At 42.3% G+C, this 26,187-nt stretch overlaps 1 long non-coding RNA gene across 2 annotated transcripts; it reads right to left on the bottom strand.

Moving 5' to 3' along the window:
• Positions 1 to 114: 114 nt before the first annotated feature.
• Positions 115 to 22,609, bottom strand: LOC142101610 (uncharacterized). Of its 2 annotated transcripts, XR_012679075.1 has the most exons (4): positions 22,555 to 22,609; positions 12,572 to 12,780; positions 12,292 to 12,372; positions 115 to 822 (listed from the first exon to the last, which is right to left on the bottom strand). It is a non-coding gene; the product is annotated as an uncharacterized LOC142101610 (long non-coding RNA). The 2 variants fall into 2 exon arrangements; XR_012679074.1 differs by lacking the exon at positions 115 to 822 and having other exon boundaries at positions 11,648 to 12,372.
• Between the last annotated feature and the right edge of the window lie 3,578 nt (positions 22,610 to 26,187).

Genomic DNA, 26,187 nt, shown 5'->3' with positions numbered 1-26,187 from the left:
CTTTCAGATCTTAAATACAGCACGGCTATTTCACCTCAAGCTCTTGGCATTATAATACCTGACACCTGTGATGCTATCATTGAAGTTCTCAGTGAGCAGTATATGAAGGTTGGTGAAAAGCAATAGTATTTATTGTAAAAATAGCAGTTTATTAACATACATATTACCATATATAACATTGTAAAAATACATTTAACTTGTAACTTGCAATGCATAAATTATTTGGACCAGAGCAACAGTTTATAATTGTTGGTAGTGCAAAATTTCGCTTGTGCCCATACCAGATGTGTCCCCTGCGTAATATGGCATCCTTACTGATGCTGTTGGTGTGGATGTCATACAAGGTTGAGACATTACGCTTTGTCCACCCATGGTACCATGCTGCAACTGTGCTGTGTGAAATGTGTATGATTGTTTGTGTCTGTGGTTAGATGGGGAAATAACTGTGTCCGGCCACAAATCTTCAGCGGTTGCCCTACACATGAGGTCGCACAGCAGCCGCTCCATTTCAGCTTGTATTCGCTTGCTGCTACTTCTCATTTTGCTAGCAATTGTTGCTCCCAGGAAATCAAATGTGTCCTGTTCCTTTGTTTTTGTTATCAACGTGTTAGCGCAATCAAGCATCTTTTCTGCTAGTGCATCAGTTTCTTGTATTTCCTTTATTCTGCGTCTCTTTCGCTTCTGATTGTTTTTTGCTAGTGTATCAGCTTGGGTCGCGTCCTGGCTGTCAGCAGTTAGCTGGCTTTCAGGTGCAGTGCTAATAATTGTTGTAGCATCCTGGTCTTCAACTTCCAGCAAGAGCCCATCAGACAGTAGTGCAGGCTGAAAATGAGCAAACGAATGAGGGAATGCAATTGCATGTTCAAATGTAAACTATTTACACATCTTTATGTTTCAGTTTCCATTGACAGAGGAAGACTGGAAAGTGATAGCGGAAGACTTTGAGAGACTATGGAATTTCCCAAATTGCGGTGGTGCCATTGATGGCAAACATGTCCGAATAATGCCACCATCAAACACTGGATCTTTCTACTATAATTACAAAGGGTTTTTTAGCATTATTTTAATGGCCATAGTGGATGCGAACAATGAATTCCTATTTGTGGACATTGGAAAAAATGGAAGAGTCTCAGATGGAGATGCCTTGGAGCAAACTACCTTCCATAACAAACTACAAAACAATGCCCTAAACCTTCCGTCGCGGAGTAGCACAAAATATGGACTAAACTTTGTGTTTGTAGCAGATGACGCCTTTGCATTGCACAACAATGTTTTAAAACCGTACCCTCAAAGAAATCTGAGCATTTAAAGGCGTATATTTAATTACAGACTGTCAAGTGCTCGGCGTTTAGTTGAAAATGCTTTTGGGATTCTAAGTAACAGGTTCCGAGTTTTTCATGCTGCAATAAACCTGCGTTTGGACAAAGTCGACAAAGTAGTGATGGCCTGTTGTGTTCTGCAAGACTTTCTGCGGTGTAAAAACAATAGTGGACGTACCACTCAGGCCAATGTGGAAAGTAATGCCGAGGACATGGAGGTAGTGGGCTTGACACCATTAGAGTGTAGTAGTACATTGGCAAAATTAAATCGGTAAGCGTACCTTATGTATTTCAACGGTGGTGGTGTCTTGCCATGGCAGAATGATTGCTTATGACAACTGTTTTTATACATGTTATGTATTGTTATTGTGTTGTTGATTCTTTGAACATCAATAAATCTGTTAAATGGCAACATCATAATGTACTGTACTTACTGTGCCGCTTGCAGGTATATCATATGCTTGCTCTACCTCTGTGGATGAACTGCTGTCTGTTGACATGCTGCTAGTGGACATACGTGGTATTTCTTGGACCCTCACAAAGTGTAACAGATCAAAGTACCATAGCTTTGGCACATACATTCAGCTGCAGCTCCTGATTTTTTGGCTGCTTCAACTTTATTTAAGTCTTTTTTATACACAGTCCTAAGGTTCTGGATCTTGCTTTTTGCCCATTCAACAGTTGCTCCAGGGTGATATAGCAGACATGCTTTTACAAGCTCTTGCATCGCCATGTTTCGCATCATTCTGTTAGAATACTCTTTGGATTTGGCTTTCCACAAACATGGGTGAGCCCTATAGGTCTCAATAAAATCCTTCATTAGGTCAGAATTTCTTTCGTAAGCCATTGCGTTCTGTTTGGGTATAATAAAATATATATAATCTGTGCTGTACAATAAACCAATGCAAGTACACATGTATGCACCAATCAGAAAGAACTTACCGTATATGTGAACGAATGATCAGGTCAGAAGAATCGTAAAATCCCTTTGTATGTAACGGTCATGAACGGGTTACAGTTATAGAAAAGAAATCCATACACAAGGTTATTATACACGAATACGCATCACCCACAATGCTCTATTCTCTGTGGGCATCATCGCTGATTGGTACACAGCAGAAACGAACGCCCATGTCTGAGTGTATAAAATTATAGAGGAGCCTGTCTGGCGCCGAGGAACGTGACAAGATGGCGAATGAAGAGAAGGTGTTAGTGGGGGTTGAGGCAATGGAGACGGAGATGCAGGTGCTGGAAGGGCCAACAAATGTTGTAAAAGTTAAGGTGGGGGATGGAGATACTCAAAATGCTCAAGAAGAATTTGCTGCAGTTAAAAGAGCAAAGTCAATGAGCCCAAGAGAGATGAAGGTGATGGTAAAAGTACTGGACCAGTACGACTACGACTGTCAAAAGTAGAGATGGGCGGGCTCGGTTCCCCGAGATCCAAATCCTACCGAATTTAGCCTATCCGAGTTCTGAGCCGAGCACGCTCGGTACTCTCCCGCCCGTTCGGAATCGAAATCGAGGCTAAACGTCATTGTGACGTATTCATATTTCTGAGCTCGGTTCTCGCGAGATTTGAAAAGCATAAATACCCGCCTCCACAGCAATCCATCACAATTTGACAGAGGGAGAAAGCAGGGTTAGGTCACACTGGCTATATCAGCGCAGGGACAGAGCAATAATTGGACACATTATTGTTTCTATTCAATACCATTCTAATCTTAATATCATTTGTTACAGCAGTAAGAGGAGAAGAGAAGAGGGTTTTTGTTCAGTTTCTGGCACTCCAAGTGCTTTGGGGGTGTCCCCCATTATTTTGCATACATTTTTCTGGCTTTCAAAAGTCCTATTTGGCAGCAGTGTCCAAAAAATATATGTAGCACTCCCAAGTGCTTTTGGGTGTCCCCCATTATTTTGCATAAAATGTTCTGGCTGTCAAAAGTCCTATTTGGCAGCAGTGTCCAAAAAATATATTTAGCACTCCCAAGTGCTTTTGGGTGTCCCCCATTATTTTGCATAAAATGTTCTGGCTTTCAAAAGTCCTATTTGGCAGCACTGTCCAAAAAATATATTTAGCACTCCCAAGTGCTTTTGGGGTGTTCCCCATTATTTTGCTTTAATTTTTCTGGCTGTCAAAAGTCCTGTTTGTCAGCAGTTTATAAAAATAATATTTAGCACTGCAAGTGCTTTTGGGGTGTCTCCCATTCTTTTGCATTAATTTTTCTGGCTGTCAAAAGTCCTGTTTGTCAGCAGTTTATAAAAATAATATTTAGCACTCCAATTGCTTTTGGGGTGTCTCCCATTCTTTTGCATTAATTTTTCTGGCTGTCAAAAGTCCTGTTTGTCAGCAGTATCTAAAACAATTTGTAGCACTACAAGTGCTTTGGGCTCAGAATGGATTCAAAGCAGTCCACATATGAGCAGAATGAGCAACCAGGTTCTGTCACCAGTCCTGATGGTAGTGTTCCCAGTACGTCATCTGGGAAAGGCGATGTCAAACTACACAGTCTTTTGAAATCAGTCAAAAAAACAAACACCCCAAAAAAATTTATTGTGTTGAAGCGCAAAAGAAGTGTAACTGAGGAAACGTTAAGTGCCGATAAAAAAAAAATTGCCAACATGCCATTCTACACACGCAGTGGCAAAGAGAGAATGAGGCCTTCACCTTTCTCTATTAGTGGCAGATCAAAAAATGTTACCCAGCCTACAAGTGGTGCACAACTACTGTTACGCGTCAAAGCCGAGCTGCAAGATAACAGTAAGGCATTAGAGGATAATGTTTGCTCTGAATCACAAATGACACCAATCCCTGTGGAGAGTCCATCCAACAGTGGCATGTCTAATTGTGAGCATTCTGTTAGTGTTCCCATAAAGAAGGGGCCTTTCAGCAGTTCTGCTGATGTGTGCCTGAACAGCCCGAGTGTAGCCGGTGATACAACAAGTGAGGATGACACTTTGGAATTAGAAGAGGATGAGGGGGAGATTTGGGTAGCCGATGAGGGCGCTGATGAGGATGCGGTTGATTGTGTAAGTCCTGCGCCAGGGGCAGCAGGGTGGCACCAGTGGCAGCAGTTCTGGTACGTTAGGTTCTGGCACCAATTTGCACTTTCCAAACACAAGCAGAGATGACGCAGGTGGCAGACCACAACAGTTTGACATCTGGGCTGGTTTGAAGGATTTGACAAAAAAATGTGTGACCTTGCCCATAACGGCAACCAATTCTACTATTAACATGCAAAGGATGGTGGAGGGCCTAGCAGGGATTAAACTGTATTTTTCCTAATTTGCACTAATACGGTTTGGGTGTAATATACACCCAAAGTCAAGTGCTCAATTGCTAAGAGTCATTGATGAAGAGGAAGACAAGCAGGCTTGTCTGTAGAATTTGCAGGCAAATTCTACTGCGTTATATAGGTAACACCCAAAGAGAAGAGCTCCATTGCTAATTGTAATTGCTGAAATAGAAATAATAGGGCTGACACTCAAATCTGCAGTTACATTTTATTGTACAATAGCTCACTCAGAAACAGGAGAGGTGGCAGGATTCTGTGCTAATCTTCCTCATACAATACTAATTCATCCCACCATCATAGAAGTCTGTGTACTATGATTTAATTGCCAATAATGTCCTTCAAAATGGAATTAGTAGTTCATTTTAGGGCAGAGCTGTCACGATTTGTGGCCAATTCTTTTACAGCAGAGCAAATATTTAAATGTTGTACGGAATCATCTGCATCACCACTGGGTGTCTTGAGAAAGCATTTTTTTGTACAACAAGCAGTTGCCTGAGAAACTGAAGGAGAAGACGTCTCAACAAGATGTCGATAGGTCTTGGATCCTTGCGAAGCAAATTAAGTATTTCGTCCACAATTAAAATATAGTTAGCACATTTACTTTGTTCTATGTCACATGTTACATTTATTTAGCTCCTTGTGAAAATGTATTATTAAGGCAATCACTTGACTCAAGCTAACTGTGTCTGCACTCTCTTCACAGGTGACTACTTCGCTGGACTAAAGTACATTCCCCTCAAATGCTAGTCTTCTTGCAGCTGCTGCATTCTCCTACATGCTTTTGCAGAAAACTGAAATTGCCCCTAAATTTTTACGGACACAAACAGCATCCCTTGCATGTCATTTTTTAAAAGTTCTGTAACACCAAGTTGATTGTGTGTGCAAAACAGGAAATGTGATGGAATTCAACCCCGCTGTAATGCTTGAACAATATTTGGGTCATCATCAGAAATGACATATCCTCAGGAGAGTCCAAGCAGGATTGCCCATCTTTCAATGACATCCCTTAGTTTGTGGAACAGTTTGTCAGCTGTATGCCTCTTAGTGAAGCTGCTGATACACAAAGTAGCCTACTTCTGAAAAATGTGACGTACTTGGGTACATGCTGCTGCTGTCCCTGCTGGTGAAGGCAAATGACCAACCCAGTGACCTGTCACCGTCATATAATCTATACTTTGCCTAGTTCCGCTTGCCCACATATCTGTGGTTAAGTGTACAGTGGGTAGAATATCATTTTGTAGCCCAATGATTACATTTTTAAGAACTTTCTGGTAGAGGTGAGGAATAGCTTTTCGAGTAAAATTGGGTCGTCATGGAATTTGGTAATAGGTACAAAACACCTCAAGTAACTGTCTAAAACCAGCTGCATTAATAATGGACATTGGACGCAGATCTAATACTAGCATAGTCTGTGATCCGCTTTGTGACTGGGTGACAGATTTCATACTTGCTTCCTCTTGCAAAGGATTGTTTAACTGTAAATGATTGGTTATTGGGATATTGATGATGAAGGTGTTGGGGGGGGGGTAGATTGCAGGTGCTGGGATGTAGATGAGAGAAGGGAGGCAGATGATACTGGACTGCTTGTTGTTATTTTTTTTTAACCTAAGTTTCTGATTTTCCAAACAGCTTTCCAAGAACTCGCTGAAAAATGATGTAACATGGATGAGGATCCCAGATGGTTAAGGTCCCTACCTCTACCGAGTGTGGCTTTAAAAATGCTACAAATGGCTAGACAACCGTTGTCAGGATTTCTGTAAAAATAATTCCACACTTAAGAGGTGGATTTTTGGTCTTATTCCCAGGCATGACAATGGCCTTTTTCTTATCACTGGCAAGAATTGCAGCAATTTTTCTTTGAAAGTGTATGAAAATCATATTGTGACCTAGGAGGTGGGCAAAATTGAATTGAAATGACTGGAAATTAGTGTTAGTGAGGTTAATAATGATGTAGGTACAAAATAATACCTAAATTATATTATTTTAGGCCAAAAAAAGGTATTTTTTTTAACAAATAGCAAAACAAAACCAAACAAAACTAAAACCAAAACCAAAACACGCAATGGTGGTTTGGCAAAACCAAAACCAAAACACGACGGTAATCCAGATCCAAAACCAAAACCAAAACACGGGGGTCAGTGAGCATCTCTTGTCAAAAGCGAAAGTACAGAAAAGTTAATAATAGAAAGGAATCGATAATGCAAAAACTACTGCGATTACTGAAGGAAAACTTGGAAAGAAAAGAAATAAATTCCAAGTCCAGAAGACCGGACCTTAAAAATAAAGAGGCTAGGAGACTGGAGCGAATCCGTAGAAACATTAAAAAAAGTGAGTAGCACGTGTAGTCGTGTAGTGTTCCTGTTTGAAGGACTTTATGTATTTCATTCTACTGTCACATGAACCGATGCAAACGCATGATTATTGTTTTGTCAGAAGCAAGAATTAACGTTGACAAGGCCAGTGTAGATACCACTGATGTAATAACACCTGTTATCAAACAAGAAAAAATAAATGTGCCAGAGGGACCACAACACAAACTGATCTCGTGTAGTGTGCAAGGTAAGCACATTTCAGGTGTTGGATTAAAACTTTTATTAACTTTATTAAAGAAAAAGAAGTGTAATGGTAAAAAAAATGTTCTTTTCTTGCTTCATAAATACCATCGTCATATCCGATGAAAGTTCGGAAGAAAAAAATGTTGCCAAGCTCAACGATTATTTTAAAGAAATGAAAGGAAATATTGCCAACATCAAGAAAAAAATTAAAAACCTTGATAATACTTTTGATGACATGTATATGCTGTTTGCAACTGTTGTGCCACAAACCAGTAGCACCCTTTCAATGTAATACTATTTTTTTGTTCACGTGTCATATTGTACTATACAAATTTGATATTGTATTTTTTTTTACCAGCAATAAAACTGTTGCATTAACACTGTGTGGTTTATTCAGAGTATTTTACAAATATTAGTTAATAAAGGTTAATATGACTTTATAACTTTAATAGTTTTTAAACTTTATAAAGGTTAAATGAGAAATGATTGCCAACATAGATGCAAAGGGTAATAACACACGTGCTTTAAACACGTGTAATGGTCTGCAGCCAGACAGGTGCAATATACATCTATACAAAACACACGCCTGAGATGTGCGGATACCGCTCCACGCGGGACTGGGACAGACATCAAAAATTAACATACACACATCCCCCAGGTCGAGGAAGTATCGGAGGATTGTCGTGGATCGGTCGGAAGTTTATACACACTACACAGCGAAAACGAGATTGGAACGAAAATGTTAAACTGTACGACCAACCAAATGAGGCGACAATCGTCCATTTGGGCAGACTTTCGACCATCATGTCACTACACATACTGACCCGGCTTTTGAACAAGCGGTCGTATGTCGGCTGTTTGAGACGATTATTAGATGAAAACAGTGTAGTGTGTACCCAGATTAAGCTGTAAAGACCATTGTCTGATATCTAGTATATAGAGAACTCACTGTTTGTTTATCTAACACTATCATGTTGTTAACTATATTACTCATTGGTCTGTGAGGAGAGAGGCCGTGATTACCAAGATGCTCCCGTGGTAATATTAACAACTGATTGATACATTTCTTTTGGGGCTAAATAGAGGTGTCTAATCATCCTTAACGATAATACTTATTTGTCATTGATATTAATTATAATTACAGATGCATGTATTGCATCACTTGCATCACTGCATTTTAACCAATAGAGTTTAAAAAAACAGTGTTTTAAGACACTGCCGCCAATGTGCATTTCACCAGGGCTTCTTCAGGGTATCAACCCATCTCCTTCTACGGTATCAACCCATCTCCTTCTACGGTAAGATTTTTAAATCCACTATGGGCAATCATCAAAAAATCAATTGATTGACATCTCATTGACAGTTTGATCCGCCTATCCTCCACCTCCCATTCATTCACCACAATGGAATACAGTTATTAGATAGTAATCATTTCACTTTCATCATCACCATTTATTTATATAGCGCCACTGATTCTGCAGCGGTGTACAGAGAACTCCTTCACATCAGTCCCTGCCCCATTGGAGCTTACAGGTTAAATTCCCTAACACACACACACACACACACACACACACACACACACACACACACACACACACACACACACAGAGAGAGACTAGGGTCAATTTTAATAATTAACCTACCAGTATGTTTTTTTGGGTTTTTTTTGGAGTGTGGGAGAAAACCGGAGCACCCCGGAGGAAACCCACGCAAACACGGGGAGAACATACAAACTCCACACAGGTAAGGCCATGGTCTGGAATTGAACTCATGACCTCGGCCCTGTGAGGCACCGTGCTTTAACAAGTATCTATTTTTAAAAGTGACCATATTTTTGTGAGAGATAATTTTGTTTGATTCATTAATTTTAATAATTTTTTGGTTTTTAGATCAGGGTTGTCCATGCGGCCCAGCACGCCTGTAAATGTGGCCCAGAAGGTGTTTTGGTTCTGCCAAGGGGGCAGCGCTGTTAATGGAAAAAAAAAATCCTGCAAAAAAAAGAAAAGAAAATACTTACCTTGCGGTCACGCGGTCCCTTGTCTCCTCCGTGCGGTGCTCGCAGTGAATGTCGGGCGTGATGTCATCACGCCCAACATCCATTGCGAAGTGCAGCACAGAGGAGTCACCCGCACAAGAAGAACAATCAGCAGCACAGAATTGGAGAAAAGAAGAGAAGAGGACAGGAGAACAAGCCGATTAAAAGGTAAGTTAAGGGGGATTTTTTTTTTATTATTTCAAGGGACGCTGACCAGTGAATAAAAGTCACCTGGTCCTGGAGCATCATGGACCTTATCTCCCTGCTACATACTTCTACTTGTAATACTAATGGGGCATTATATATTATTCTCTTTGGTCCAGTATAAGTTGTTATCCCTTAACTAACATAGTGGTGTAATTAGCAAAACAGGTCACAATTTGGGGTCACAGTGGTGTATATGTCAGGTACCGCAGGCCTGGTCAGGGCACCCTGATATACAATGCCTGGCTTAAATGCACTTTATTAATATTGCATCGAAAAAATACAAAAAGTGATTATAGTATAATAACTAGAGAGGATTTTTTGAACAGGGCGATTGAAAGGTAAGTATAGGGGGATTTGAAAAAAAAGTGATATAATATATATATATATATATATATATATATATATATATATATATATATATATCACTTTTTTTCTCATATATATATATATATATATATATATATATATATTTGTCAACTATGTTTTCTATGGTTTTTTGGATGATCAGCTATCGTTATTGTTAGTGTATCTTATGTGCGGCCCAAACCAACTCGTCGTCTTCCAATGTGGCCCAGGGAAGCTAAAAGGTTGGACACCCCTGTTTTAGATCCTCTATTAAATCTCTATTTTTTCACACTTTGTTCAATAAACAGCAATACAGAACATATCCGGTGAATAAAACAGTGTAGTGTAAAAGTTGTTCTTCAATATATCTTGTCGAGAGGATTAGACACAGCAAAGTGGGTTTTTCAATAAGATTGTAAAGAGCAAGGGGATAGGAGAAAGCCAAAGAAGAGGGAGAGGTGCAAGGGGGGAGAGAAAAGAAGAGCCTAGAATCCATAGATTCTTTTCAATATTAATTGGTTTAATTTATTAAAAATTTTACTATTCAAATTCATATATCTTATTACTTATCCTTTTTATATGTATTTAATTTTTTATATATTGTGCCTGTGTATCCAATACATATTTTTGAGTACTTCTATTTTAAAAGTGTGAATAAAGGTTATGTGTGCTACATAAATTAAATTAAGTAAAAAACGCAATGAATAAACTAATTGTAGTTACCAATGAACAGGGATGAAGTGTTTAATTAAAGTGACTGACTAGTGTGTAAATATGCAATATGATAATAATAAATACATTGGGCCTGATTCATTAGTGAACATATCAGCAGATTTTGTGTATATCGTGAGGAAAAACCACACTGCGCATGCCCAGAACCGGGCAGTGAGATATGTACACAGAAGCAAGCAAAGTACTTGTGAACACGAGTGTAAGGACCACTTATGACATCCTACGTTTTTGGGAGGAAAAAGGGCGTGCAATGGGCGGACCCCATTTGGTCCGCCCATCGCAGGAAAACACCTACTCAAAGTAGGCGTTTACCTCAGGGCACGTTTGATTAATACTCTGCAGCACGCAGAAATTTAAGTAATGACCCACGTAACACTTGCACCACCTTGGGGTCATATCAATATTGGCAGCGCTGAATAAACACAGCTCTGTGACTCTCGTCATTTGATAACACAGCTGACAATATACCTGCATACACTTCTCTCATTACAAACCATTATAACAGATTTACTGATGCACATTTACAATTCTTGGGAGTTTAAAGTGGTTGTTGTGAAAGATTATATATATAGTTAGCAAATTAATTTATTTACCTGCTTTTTTTCTCTTGAGAGGCATGTCTTATTCAGTTTTTAAAAAAATATCTAAACTGTATTGAATTTTTTTAGAGCCACATTAACAATGATTCTCTATTTTAAAATGGTGTTATGTGCCTGTTGAATAGTTTTCCACATGCTCACATGCTTCATTGCTTTGTTTTTCATTGTATTATTTTTATTTTTGTGGCTTGTCTTTGTATCTCTTATCTGTAAATATTTTTTTTATTAAACTTTTTGGGTAAGATGCTTGTATCTGTGTCTGTTGTAGCTCCCCCCCAAAAATATTTTTTTTATTCCCCCCCCCTCTTCAAACAGATCAGCCTAAATGATTTTCCTTTTTTCGGGAGAGAGATTTTTTTGTGTTCTCATTTTGGCTCCCCATCCATTGTTTTTTGCCAGGTATGTTTGCTCTGTGTTCCGATTTTTAAGGTAATTATTTGACTCAATCTCTTGCAAATGTCACTATTTTAAGTCAATTAGATAAAAAAAAACAGACACTTGGTTTTGTGAATAATTATAAGTGTATTATTTTTTTCATCAAGTACACATCAGATATATTAAAAAAAAAGACATGTTACATCACTTTCTTTTTCTGTTTGCTGGCGGTTGTGTTGTTTTTTTGCCTGGCTTCTGGTCAGCCCGAGGTTGTGTCGAAGGGGCCGGAAGGTGTGCCGAAGGTTGGGCAGAAGGGTAGGCTGGAGGGTAGGCTGTTGGGTAGGCTGGAGGTTGGGCAGGAGCGTAGGCTGGAGGGTGGGCAGGAATATGGGCAGGAGGGTATGCTGGAGGGTGGGCAGCACGGTGGGCCACAGGATAGGTAGGAGGCAAAGATGTGGCAGGAGGGGAAGTAGGAGGTGCAGGAGGCAGAGATGTGGCAGGGGGGCTGGAGGCAGAGATGTGGCAAGAGGGGCAGGAGGCAGAGATGATTTGGGGTCAGATTGTTGGTTTGGCAAGGATTGAGGGCACCAGGGACATTTGTGTATAAAGGTGTGAAGTGTGATGTTGGGTCTGCAGGCTTATGAAGCGTGAAAAGAGGTTGCGGATGTCTGTGAGCATTGAGCTAATGGTTGTAAGGTTGGTGCTCAAACTGTGTTCAAAACGGGTGAGGGTAGAGCTGATCTCCCAAGTTCTAATTTTGTCATTGGTTTGGTGCAGGTGCTCGCATAAGTAAGCGAGTGTCTGATGTCGAATGACCCCTGCTTCACTCACTCTGAGGCTTCTCCATATCACTGGCAGCCTCCACCACTGTCTTATTGATGTCTTCCTCCTCCTCCTCCTCCTCCTCCTGAGCTGTAAAAATAGGAAAAAGACAAATGTATAGTTATTCCCATTCAGACCAACATGTACCCAATAGAAAGCAATGGAAGTGGCAATTATTTGTTATGTATAGAAGAAATGTATACATAAGCCATATAATATTGGTGGTGCTAGAGCTTTCTAGGCAAAACAGACAAATATCTGATACAATGTGAAAATAGTTAACATGTACCTATGGAAGTAAGAGATTGTAATAGTGGTGGGCTGCAGCATGTGTCAATATGGCCCACTCCTTGCACGCTCTCAGCATCAATACAGGCCAACACCATGATCTCCAGGGAAGTCAACGCATATTGTGAGTAGGTGCCACCGCCAGTTCTTTGGGCATGTACCCTCTGGTCCCTCAACTTATCCTTCAGTGTCCGCTTAAAGTCATGTCAGCTGTGCAAAATGAGAAAAGATAATCATGTTTGACCAAAGGCAAATGGAGAATATTTGTTATAAATTGTAGTGTATATATATATATATATATATATATATATATATATATATATATATATATATATGTGTATATATTATGTGGCACTTATGCCTCTTTGCCACAGTTTCCCTATAAGGGATCTGATAAAAACACAGCCAGACAGGGTTAAAGGTTCCCTGGGATCCTCTTTTTCGCACACACTCACACAGGTGTTCCACATGGGTCTGATTGGTTTGCTGTGATTTGTTTGTAGTGCTTGGGGCGGAGGATAAAGACAGTGTCTGTATGTGTGGGTGGGACCACCGATGCCAGTAAGTGGCCAGCTTGCAGACAAGGAAGTAATGTCTAGCCAGATGAAGGTGGTGGGGATTTTTGTGTACTTTTACTGGATATGATTGCTGAACCAGCATTAAAACATCCTGACAACTGCTAATAAAAAGTTAAATGGTTCAGTATACCTGTGTTGGATTCCTGTGAATTCTGTACTTTCTCACATTTGGTGCGTTAAGCTTTTCTTAAATGAAGATTTTACTTAAAAATACCTAAACCATGCGGAAAAAGCAGATCCGCATGGGTTAAGGCTTCATAAATAGGCCCCTTGACCTACTATACCAATCCCTGCAAGTGACCACTGCAGTTGGGGCGGTTAATGTATTTCAACAACAAACCTGTTATTGATATGTAAGTCTCTATGGTCTGTTATTGCATTAAATATTTACTCTGTTTTTACATTGGAGTATCTAAGAAGCATAGCCCGAATTCAACAGAGGAGATCTGTGTATCACTATCTAACTGGATAGAGAACACCAAAGCCATCTAAGAAGCACAGCCCAATTTAGCAGATGAGATCAATGCATTACTACCAGGCTGGATAGAAAATAAAAATGTAAGTTACAGATGTTACGCAATTTAGTACACTATATGACAATTTATTACAATGCCCTTTCTATGTTTTTTATTTTTCCTTCTATGCAATACCTAAAAAAATTTTGGGAAGAAAAAGAGGAGCTTTCTCTCAGAAACTCTCAGTTTAATTACAATTTGATTGCATGTAAACTGAACTATTGGGATTTCAAAACTATTGTCTTTGATTGGGAGGTTGTTGCAGGTGCTCTGTTTTAATTGCAGACATACCTGTCAGTCTGCTGCTTGCTGTGGAAAAGATGTTTTTTAAAACCACTTCATAACATGTAAGTTAAATCAGACTCTTTAATGTTATTTTGTCACACATATGTCCTCCACCCATATCTCTTAAATTTAGGTGAACTACTTTACAAATGTCTAACTCTGTTTGCAGAGAAAGCTGCAGATTGCCAGCTAAATACCTGTCACCTCTTTTAGAAGCCTGTGGCAAACACATCCCTTTATTACATATCCTTCCCCTTAGTGTCACCAAGTAGGGGGCACAGACTTCTCAAGGAGCACAAATTTCCATGACAGCGCATCTGCATTTTTATGCAAAATCTCCAGTCTATGTTCCACTGTGTATCTGAAAGGTTGCAGTGCTAAGAACCAGTGGATTACCTTGGCATTTACCGCAATGGTGCAGGATCCGTTTTCAAGGAGAATTATTTGCCCAAAAGATAATAGTGCAGAGCTTCTGTGGTGCATTGTATGGCAAGGCGCTCCTTTTCCATGGTTGCAACTTCCAACTTATACAAAGGATAGGATTTTCTACTCCATCTCTTGCGATAAGACTGCATCTAAAGTGACACCGGAGGCATCGGTGTGAAGGAAGAACCTCCAGGTAAAGTGGAACTGGAGAGGAACACAAGACTAAGCGAAGATCTGACCATGCAACCTTTGTAGAGTCAGACCAGGCTAATCAATCTGGACAAATTCTTTTTAGCATATCCGTGAGTGGAGCAGTTCTAGTGGTGAAATGGCTCACAAATTGCCGGTAGTAACCTACTAAGCCTAGGAAGGTTCTTAACTGCGATTTCTTTTCCGGTCTTGGACAGTTTTTGACTGTTTCCACTTTGTCTAGTTGGGATTTACTTGCCCTCACCTGACAATGTACTCCAAGTATTTGGCTTCTCTCATAGCTATGGCACAATTTTCTGGAATACCTGTTAATCCTTCAGACCTCAATAAAGACCTCTTCGACTTTAGTCAGATGTGACTTCCAGTCTGGGGTATAAATCACTATGTCATCTAAATAAGCGGTTGTATGGGGTCCTAGTAATTTTTTCATAGTCCTTTGGAAGGTGGCAGGTGCTCCATGCAACCCAAAAAGTAGGACCTTATATTGGAAGAGACAATCGTGGGTGGAAAATGCGGTCTTCGGCTTGGCTGAGGAAGTAAGGGGAACTTGCCAATACCCCTTGGTCAATTCAAGAGTAGTCAGATACTACCAACTATATTTTCTACCAGTTCATCCACATGTTGCATTGGGTAGGCATCGAACTGGGATATGCTGTTTAACCTCCTAAAGTCATTGCAGAACCTAATACTCCCATTGGGTTTCGGGACAAGCACAATGGGCTTTTCCACTCACTAGCGGATTCCTCAATCACATCCAGCTAGATCATCTTCTCAATCTTCCTTCTCTCGTCAGCTCATCTGGCTTTGCAAATGTGGTACAGTTTCTGCTTTACGACAATTGCCACTCCGCCGGAGTGGCAATGTTGTGCTCAATTACAGTAGTATCCAGGAATGGAAGAGAAGACAACCCTGTTCCGGCATATCATTTCCCCAGTCTGTTGTTTTTGTCTATCAGATAGAGTGGGCACTGTGGGAACTTCAGATTTAACAGTGACAGTACTCACTACCCGAGGAAAGGTGTTCTCATCATAACAAGGTTTAAGGAGATTGACATGGTATATTTGTTCCTCTCTTCTCCCCCCAATTGACGGACCCCTGTAATTGACAGAACTAACAGCCTCTAGGATTTCATATGGACTTGAAATCCTCCCTTTACAAGGCAGTGCCGCTTTAAATTTAAGCGCTGAAGATGCTGAACTCGCCGGAGTTGAAGAATCCGGAGGTTCATACATTTACCCCATAGTGTGGATTGCTATACATTTCTTTTAAAGTCTGAAATAGAACTTCTTGAAAGGACAATGCTGTATTCAGGATTCCTCCTGGGGTATTAGAGTCGGACTAGCCTTAATTATGTGTATACATTGGCAATCTGTATTATAATCAGTATTGCAACAAATATAAAGTTAGAGGAGATTAATCATTCAGCTCGAAATCCTCCGTAATCGGCTGATCTGATCATTACTCCACTCATCCCCATGAAGTTCACTAGTTATTGTGCACACTATATACGATAATCAAATAAATATGAGAAAATTGTATTAATACTTATGAGAGCAAATGAGAGCAAATGAATATAGGCAGGTCATGTATGTAAGACCCAGGTATTACCCCTATATCAGGTATTTTGATCAAATACTAGTTCGCTCCGTACAAGAACTATTAAGTTTTGTTCTCAGAACTCTTTACACATAGTGCTTATAATATTATGACTATGTAACGAGGTACATTATTTGTAAGGTTCATCTCATTCAGGTTGATGGGACAGATTGTAAGCGCACACAATAATTATATAGTGGTTGTAATGTATGACATTATATATCTGTTACAAGGTGTACTCTCAGTGTGGTTTGTCTCATGCGATCTCGTAAATACGCATCATGATTGTTTGATTTTATGCTTATATAGACGGACAAGTCACACTGATCACTATTATCTGTCTCATTCAATTCCTGGGAGTCGATCGTAAGAACACATTACAAAATATACTCATTTAGCGGCACATATTTTCAGTATGATCACTAGATATATGAATCATTTTCAACATGTTGCTGTTCTAGTTGATATAAGAGTCTGACAGTTCTGACTATAGGGTTAAAGCTACTATCTAGTATAAACTGGACATTAGAGAGGGACAATCAGTGAAACCAACGCGCGTTTCGCCGATATAGCTTGCCGTAAGCTGGTCACATGCAAAGTCCTGCAAAGGAAATAAAATTGGTATTGCGATCCAGTCCGAATCTTCACTGACAGGTGGGGAGAGCTTATCCGCGACATCACCAGCCAATGCTGCTTCTCTTCCCTGTGACTTTTGTGGAAGTGTTACCATGACTCCCAGGAAAGCATTCTAGTTTGGCTGTTCCCAAAGATTGAGGTTCATGTTGAGGTTTCTTAGGCAGATATTTTAAGACCGAGCTTCTCACAGTTGTATTAGTTGCCGACATGTCCGGCCAGACTTGCGTACCGAGGACCTCTTTAAACAGTGGGAAGTGTCACCCCAGAATAAGTGGATATGGCAGTTTAGGTGCTATGGCAGTTTAGGTGCTATGGCAGCCACCAATATAACTGTTTGGTTTTTAAGTGTAACCTACAGAAGTGTTCTCTTATACTCAATTGTCCAATGTACGCACAGGGCCTTCACCTTGGGCAACTGAATAGTTATGGTTTCGGGCAAGGTAGAGCTAGAAACCAATGTAAACTCACCACCAAGTTAACCCAGGCTAAGACAAAATTTTGGTTGATTAGCATTGTCACCCGAAACAAGCAAGGACCGATAGTCTCATAGTATAACAGCTTGGATAAGCAGGCCCAACATGCGCAATAGAGCAGGCCATGGGTTCCAGTAATTTAGGACACTCAGCTCGGAAGTGGCCTGGCTCTCCACATTCAAAGCACTTCACTCTAGACAGCTGTTTAATCAGCCCTCTGTCAGTAGCATATGCTTTGGTCACTTGCTATAAAACCCCAAACCTCTCTACCTCTGTGGCAAGCTCTTCATAAGTCTGTGGGTTCGATTGCAGCACCATCTTTGCGGACCACGGTCCAGTTCCTGGATGCAGTGCTCTTTCGCCAAAACTTCAATAATCCAAGTGGCGAAATCTCCTCTGGCTGTAGCTATTTTTTTTAAAAATTGGAAAGCTCAGCCAATTGTGCTCTGATCAGTTTGTCTTCATCATAGCGCCACTCGTGATAGCACTGGGCTCGGCCTGGCTCTGAAACGTCGGCCAAGGAGAGTGAGTCACGGTGGCTTAAGGCACCTCCATGGCTCGTAACAGTACCCCACTTGAGAAGGGGTCAAGGAAGCCCAACATCCTGGATCCCAGGGAACTGTTTAAAAAAATCTTTGATGGGTTTGTCTCTGGACTTTCTTGGAGTCGAGAATTCTCTCCACAACAAAATTCTGGCGCCCATCCACATTAGTTCTCTGTGGTCTTCGTGATCTGTGAGTATTGAATTTGCTAGGAGAGCCAATCGGTTTTAGAAGAGAACAATGGAACGTATTGGGAATTTTTAAGGTTGAAGGAAGTTCAAGCCTAAAGGCCACGGAAATGACCTTCTTGTTTATAGTGAATGGTCCGATGAATCTGGGCCCCAATTTCCTACAGGGCTGACTCAGCTTGATGTTCTGGGTAGAAAGCCAAACTTTGTTACCGACTTTGCAAGAGCAGGCTCTACGATGGCCATCCGATAAGGACTTGAATCTGAAAGAGGCCTGTAGCAAAGTAGAATGGTGTTAAGAGCCGTGGCTCCCCGAAGGGCCGCCGCGACTCCCGTCCGGTGGTTTCAGGCGTCCCGGCCGCCTCCATGATGACCGAGATGTCACTTCCGCCTCCTATGTCCCGGTTGCCTGGGCAACAACCGGGACGCTATAACTCCACTGCCGCAGGGCACAGCCAGCGGTTCCGGCTGGAGAAGTTGCTAACAAATGGGCATTTTTACAAATAGCTCTGAACCGTGAGGTAGTAGAAGGAATACCAGAAGCACCAGGAGACATGATAGAGGAGAGAGAATTCGCCCTGGGATGGAAACCGAGGTTGCAGAAAAACTGAGATATGCAGGTTGACGAATGAAAAGAATTGTTATAGGCAAATTCAGCCCACGGGAGTAGAGATGACCAGTTATCATGAAATTTAGAGATATACAGGCGAAGGAACTGTTCCAAGAACTGATTAGTTCACTTCGTCTGACTGTTGGATTGCGGATGATAAGCTGATGTTAAGCTAACCTTTATTCCAAGCAGGCCACAGAAAGATCTCCATAAGTGAGCGTTAAACCACGGTCAGATTCAATGTCCTCAGTTAGACCATCTAACCGAAAAATATGTTGAATGAATAATGAGTCTAGTGTTTGTGCATCAGATAGTTTAGGTAACAGTACAAAGTGGGCCATCTTACTAAAGCGATCTACGACCACCCATATGGTATTGTGACTGGATGACCATGGTAGATCAACAATGAAATCCATCGAAAGATGTGTTCATGGTTTAGCTAGAGTAGACAATGGCATCAACTGATTCGAAGAGCGGCTTTAGGAGGATTTGCTTCTGGCGCATTCTTCACAGGAAAGGACATAACTCCTGACAACTGAAGTAATTAATAGATGGACTAGAAGTAATTAATCAATTCAGAAGGCTGTACAAGTAATTAAACATGTTGCGCACGTGCCCGGCTGCCCCTGATGCTAGGATGCGGCATTTTACCACCAAAAGTGTCCCGACTGTTGCCTTAGCAATGGCAGGGCCAAGAACCGGAAGTGACGTCCCAGTCATCATGGAGTCAACCAGGACGTATTGGCCAAAGACAGTGAGTCGCAGCGGCTTGAGCCATCGCCGCGGCTCGTAACACTGTCAAAATATAATACCACTGAAATAGGAGTATTATATCCTTCTTAGCAGCATTGTAGTATAGATGGTAATATGTTCCTGAGTTAAAATAACTCTGTTTGTACTGATTGCAATAAAAATTTGCTTATGTAGATATAACAGCAGACAGCAAACAATTAGTTCATAATCCAAAAAGTCCTTGTATTGCAAGTGCTTGCAATTTCAATTTGATGCTGCCAGAGAAACAATTGTATGTACTTTAAAGATCTTGCACAATAACCATCTTATTATTGTTATCTTTTATTTACATGGCGCCCCAAACGGTCCACAGTTCCGTACACAGTGTTTAGGAGAAAATAAAGCATGGCATATAGTACAAGAAAAACAATAGTGCATAAAAAAATGCTGGGAGCAAGAAGGAGGAAGGAAGAGAGATGGGGTGTGAACTAAAGCAGTATTGGTGCAACTAGCAGAACCAGAGCTGGTAATGGAGGGGAGGGAAGGGGAGAGGAGGAGACTGAATCAGAAACCCAGATTTAAAGTATAGAAATGAACCTGGGGTTTCCGGAGCAACAGGAGGGTGACATGAGGAGGAGGACAAAAGGAATAGCGGTTCCTGCTCGTGGTTGATTCCAATCTAGGGGAAGGGGCAGACTAACAGTAAGCACCCGAAGGATTCAGGTAAGGAGACTAAATGGAGAGCGGAAATGGAAAGGACTAGAGCAGTGAGAGGAATAGAAATCTGAAGGTAGTGTAAAATAAGGGCTGGTGAAATGAGGAGAGTAGGAAGACAGAGGGTGATGTGTAAGATAGTAAGTGAGGAAGGATACGAAAAGGAGTTGAGGAGGGGAGAGGAGATGTTATACAGAGTAACGGTAGGCGATCCTGCACAGGTAGGTTTCGAGGGATCTTTTAACGATTTGCAGACTAGGGGATAGCGTTATAGAACAAGGCAGGTCAGTCCAGGAGAGATCTTGAAAGCAGGATTCAGATGTGGTAGCCATATAAGAGGTGAGATGGCGGTCATTGACTGACCATAGAGGGCGAGAGGGAGTATGATTGGAGATGAGGTTGGAAGGAAAAGGGGCTGTGGAGCTAGAAAGGGCCTTGTAGGTGAGGGAGAGGAGCTTGCAGAGGATTCTTTTTCAGAGGGGGAGCCAGTTGAGTGATTGACTGGGAGGGGAGGCAGATGTAGAGCAGCAAGTGAGGAAGATTAGTCTTGCTGCAGCATTGAGTATTGTCACAGTATCAATGAGAGACAGCTAGATCCTGGTAGTTCAGCTAGAATGGCGTGACTTCAGCTAGAGGCGTGGAGTCTAACAAGTGAAAGGTCTTCGCCAGGGATTCCCGTAAGGAAATATGGACTTCACGGCTTCCACTTGCAGGTCGCGACCCCCTAGAGAAGTTCCCAAAGAACCACAAGAGAATGAGCGAAAGATTTGACAGGTAGTAAACCACAGGAGATGTAGAAGATGTAGAGCAACTGGAGATCTGTAGCCGTTACTATTGACAACTGGAGTTTGTTGATGATCTAGGGAGTGATTACTAGAGATGATCTGCAGCGTTTCCACTTAGAAAGTGCTTAATAGTGATGATCTGCAGCGTTGCCACTTAGAAAGTAGTTAGTAATGATCATCTGCAGCGTTGCCACTTAGAAAGTGGTTAATAGTGATGATCTGCAGCGGTGTCACTTAGGAAGTGGTTAGTAGTGATGATCTGCAGCGTTGCCTCTTAGGAAGTGGTTAGCAGTGATGATCTGCAGTGTTGAAGCCCGGAGGATCAGGAACACTAAGATACAGAATAGGGAACCCACAGGAACCAGGAATGTAATAGAACAGGAGCTGCTTCCAGCACAGTAGGTAGGAACTGACTGAAAGAACCAGCCCAGACTCAAGGGTAGAAAGGCTAGATATAGGGCTGGTTCATAGGGCAGCCAATAGGAGGCAGAACAAGGGGATAAAAGATTGGTGGTTCTGCGCATGCACAGGACCGCTGACAACGGAAGGACCAGCCGACAAAGACAACGCTGGAGCGAGGTGTCAGGACAGCCGCAGCGGTTACACAGGAAAAACAGGCAGACGGGGACCGAGCGGGAGAGCAATAAGTGCGCACGCCGGGTCCCGGGGAGACGCCACTGGAGATCAGCGACAAGTATGTACTGAAGAATAGTGAGATGGGAGCTGGTGATGCCAGTAAGGAGGAGGTTGCAGTAGTCGAGGCAGGACATTATCAAAGAATTGATGAGAGTTTTGGCGGCATCAATGGAGAGAAAGGGAGGGATATGAGCTATATTGCTGAGATGTAAGCGGCAGGATTGGGTGAGGAATGGGATATGGAGGGAGAGGGAGGAGTCACGGAGAGGGGCCTTATTAGAGAGGGAAGACAATGAGTTCAGATTTGGTCATGTTAAGTTTAAGGAACCATAGGGACATCCAGAAGGAGATGGCAGAGAGACAGCCAAATACTTTATTGAGGTTGACATGGGAGAGGTCAGAAGATGAGAGATAGATTTGTGTGTCAACAGCACAGAGATGGTATTGGAGGCCTAAGGAACTGATGAGTTCACCCAGTGACGAAGTAAGCAGAGAGAAGAGCAAAGGGCCAAGGACGGAGCGCTTGAGATGCCTATGGGAGGTGGGGAAGGTGGGAAGGAGGAGCGTGAGGTAGAGACAGAGAAAGAACTGTTAGAAAGATAGGAGATGATCCAAGAGAGGACACTGTCAGAAAGGTCGATGGTGCAAAATGTGTGCAGCAGGAGTGGGTGATTGACTATATTGAAGGCTGCAGAGAGGTCCAAAAGGCTAAGCAGGGAGTAGTGGACTTTGGATTTTGCATTGAGTGAATCATTGGTAACTTTGGTCAGGGTGGTTTCAGTGGAATGGAAAGGACGGAATCCAGATTGGAGGGGTTCGAGGATGGAGTTGTCAGAGAGGTGGGTAGTGAGATAGGTGTAGACCAGGTGTTCGAGCAATTTGGATGCGAAAGGGAGGAGAGAGATGGGGCTGTAGTTGGAGAGGGAGATGGATCTTATGAATTGGAAGTATAAAACTGGCTAGCTCTTCATCTAATTAAATATATCCACTCCCAATCAACAGTCTGGTATACAAATCTCTGCTTGTTAACTCAGCAAAAGTAATAGAATTTTACACACCTTTTAGCTGAAACAGACCATAGAAAGTGATTATCCTTCTTATTGCAGTTGTATTAACAAGATGTTGTATTTCTAGTTTTTGATAGCAGTGTTTTAGCTGGCTTTAGTTCCAGTCTGCTCAAGTGTTTGTGACAGCAGGCTGCAGGAAGTGGTTCACAGTCCAAAAAACTTGTACACTGCAAACTGCTGCATTTTCAGTTCAGTACTGACGAGGATCAATACAATTTGGTTCAGGTTGCCATATAATCACCATCATAGGACTGAAAAATATACAACAGGTAGATTTAGCATCCAAATAACTATAACCTAGGTACAATACAGATATAATAATTTACACCTAGAGCTACTCAAATTATGACAAAGGATCATCAAAGGTCATAGAAAAAAGATTTCTAGGACAGGAGTATTCACTAATCAAAAATAATATAAAGTCTTGATTAGTCCATCAAGGACTAATGTCTGCATTTTGAAAATCCACAATGTTTCTGCTTCACACAAACTTCAATATATGTCTCCTTCCCTATTAGTAATCTCTATCTATTCAACCCCCAAGAGTTTTAAACCTGATTCATTCTGATTATGAAACTAAAAAAAAATGTGTGGATAAACTGTGTGTCTGTAAACCTATTAATATTACGTTTGCATTCTCTACAGCGTGTCTTTTAGAGATCTAGTGGTCCTGCCTATGTACTGCGGTCCACACGGACACTGCAACATAAAGACCACATAAACGGACTCACAATTAATAAATTGTTTAATGGGAAAGAAATGTTTTTACACCATAGACATCATAAAGATACATGTCAAACAGTACTTTTTATCGGACTTAAAATGCCCCGAAGGTTTTTGTGGTAACCAAGTATGCCTATTTTGTGATTAGCATCAATCTGTGTAAAAAAAATATGGGGCAATATGTTTTTTTAGATTTCTATTTCTCCAAAACACTACTTTTAATTTTTCTCCTAAAACTGGTTCTAACAGCGAATTTATGTTTTCATAATTCGTAATTCTTGATAATTGTTCTTTTTAGCAACAATGGCTTGATGTTAAACTTGGGGGAATCTTATTAGGATTTCTATTTTTATTTTAATTCACCATAGTACAAGACAATATAGATATCTCTGATAAGCTAAATTTCAACAACATAATACAATCTTTCTGAAAAGCAAAATCTTTTGATTTTTGTAATAGATTATTAGGATAAACACGCTGTAGGAATTCTTGACACATTTCGTCTGCTTGTGTTATAAAATCTTCTTCTTGTAACGCCCCCTGCGGGGAAAGACAGGGACAGACGCAACACAAAAGAACTTACCTTGAAAACGATGGTCACCTCCAGTCCGCTTCCGATATCCCAGCTGCGATCCAATCCCAGCAGATCCGCAGCCGCAACCCCTGTCACCTCCAACCACGTCCCTCTAAGAAAGAGACAGAGATTACGGCCGTGCCTACCATGTAAGGGCTGTCCGAGAATACGGCAATGAACAAGGACACTCTCAGTCCAAGCCCACTTGCCGCCTCTTCGCTTTGCTCTTGCCAAGACGCGGGGGACTACAGGCACTTAAGACCAAGACTAGTCCGAGGACTAATCCCGCCTCAAGCACCTCACACACCTGCCGGTGAGGGCCTAACCGAAAGGGGGAATCGAGCATGATACTCACTGGGACACTCCCACTTCCGATCCGGTTCTCCTGCACCTTCCCGACTCCTGCGGATGACAAGAACACACAGCCTCCCTCTACGCTCTCAGTGAGACTAAGATGGCACCCACAAAACTGGACTGACTACAACTGCGGCCCGACCCTAACAACACTCTAATGGTCGGCAACGCAACTACGTCAAACCACTATGACTAACTAGGTGTGGTGCACTTACGGAACTGCTCACTTACACTCTACGGGGAACACCAGCCGGTGTTCACGGATTAAACCGGAGGGCGGTTCCTAACCCCCTCACCCAGGTCTAACCAAGGAGACTGTCTCCTTACGATGGGGTCACCCACGGACCCTAAGGACTGGCTGCTTCAAGCCCGGCTGAGGCTCAGTGGAACAGCACACTAACCCGTGGGCCGACTGTCGCACGGAACAGCCGATCGAACTGAACCGCCCGACTGCCTGTACTCGGGTATCTCACACGTGTCCTTACGTCCGGAACCACAGGTCCACCTGCACGGAACCGGCCTTGGGGACCCTCAACCAGAACCACGGCCGCCCCTGGAACTGCCTCAAGGTGTGCTGCACTGCCACCAACTTGCTCAGCCACCCCCTTTGGGAACCAGTGTGACCCCGGGGACCTAAGGGACAGGAAAACTACGTGTGTTCTCCCCTGACTATGTGTATGCTGGTAACTACACTTGTCCCCACAGCACGGGTTAGCACAGAACAACACAGGAACAAGAGCCTACCTTTAATGGGGGCCTGACGTCTTGCCCCTGGACACAATTACGTAGCATACCCAAAATACTGTAATTCAACAATACCCGCTGCACAGACAGAATACACGCCCCTTGCCTAACTAACAGGGGCTTGTCCCCTTTATCACAAGTATTACGGCCTTGTGCCCCTAATTTACTTCGTACCCACGGGACTTGTGCCCGACCGTGGCCCCCGGGCCTAGTGCCCAAATTTAACGTTGAGTATACTTACCTGCTCTGCGCAGGAATCTCAACTTGCCACGCCGTCTTCTTCCTTCTCCGGGTCTTTTCCAGACCCTCCAGCCGGCGGCGCCTCTTCTCCTCTTCGGCGCGGGTCTTCTGCCTTCTCTGGTGGCAGGGGCGCTCTCAGCCCTTACAAGGGCTCCCCGCCGACGATCTCCGCTGCTCCTGTTCTTCTTCCACTCCGGACGTCCCACGACGTCCTTCTCCCTCCGCCGCCGGACTCCTTCTGACAAAATGCCACCACCCGGCGACTTATATAGTCGCAGGCGTGACGTCATTAGCAGGCACGAGCGCTGATTGGCTCGCGTCGGCGCCAATCTTTTGAATGGCCGGGCGCGAGCCGCGATTGGCTCGCGCATACGGCCGCTGATTGGCCAGCGGGGAAAGATGAGCCCTGATTGGCTCATACTTCCTCCGCGCTTGGGACCTGCAAAGAAGAAGGATGTATACTCACCGCTGGATCGCCGGACCGGTAAGTAAGATTTCTCTTCTTTCTTCACCCTCTTGCTGGGCACCAGAGCTGGGCACCTCTTCTGTCCCTCCAGGGACGCGGCGACGGCAGGCATCTTCGCCCGCTTCTCGGGCACAGCGATGGCACTCTCTACATTCTCTAGTACAATTTTGTCTCAGAACCTTCATTTGGCTCTTAGGGATGTTGTTAACCCAGGGTGTATGATGCCTACTGGTGTAATAAAGAAAATTAGTAGCATTGACCAGTTTATTATAATTATTCAATACAATCTTGTTGCCCTGAACAGAAAGTGTTACATCGAGGTAATTTACCGCCATCAAATCAAAAGTGTTTGTAAAATTGGGCTAGTACGGAACTCCCCTTCCAAATAATAAATAGGTCACCTATATAATGGCCATAGAATGCCATCTAGACTACAACGCTGCTAAGAAGGATTCAATACTTCTACTATATTGCTATTATATTTCGACTGCTCCAAGATAGATATTTACGAGTCTCAGATTTG

This window comes from Mixophyes fleayi, chromosome 9 (assembly GCF_038048845.1).
Source record: "Mixophyes fleayi isolate aMixFle1 chromosome 9, aMixFle1.hap1, whole genome shotgun sequence".
Taxonomy (NCBI): Eukaryota; Metazoa; Chordata; class Amphibia; order Anura; family Limnodynastidae; genus Mixophyes; species Mixophyes fleayi.
This window is presented reverse-complemented; position numbering and strand designations above follow the sequence as displayed.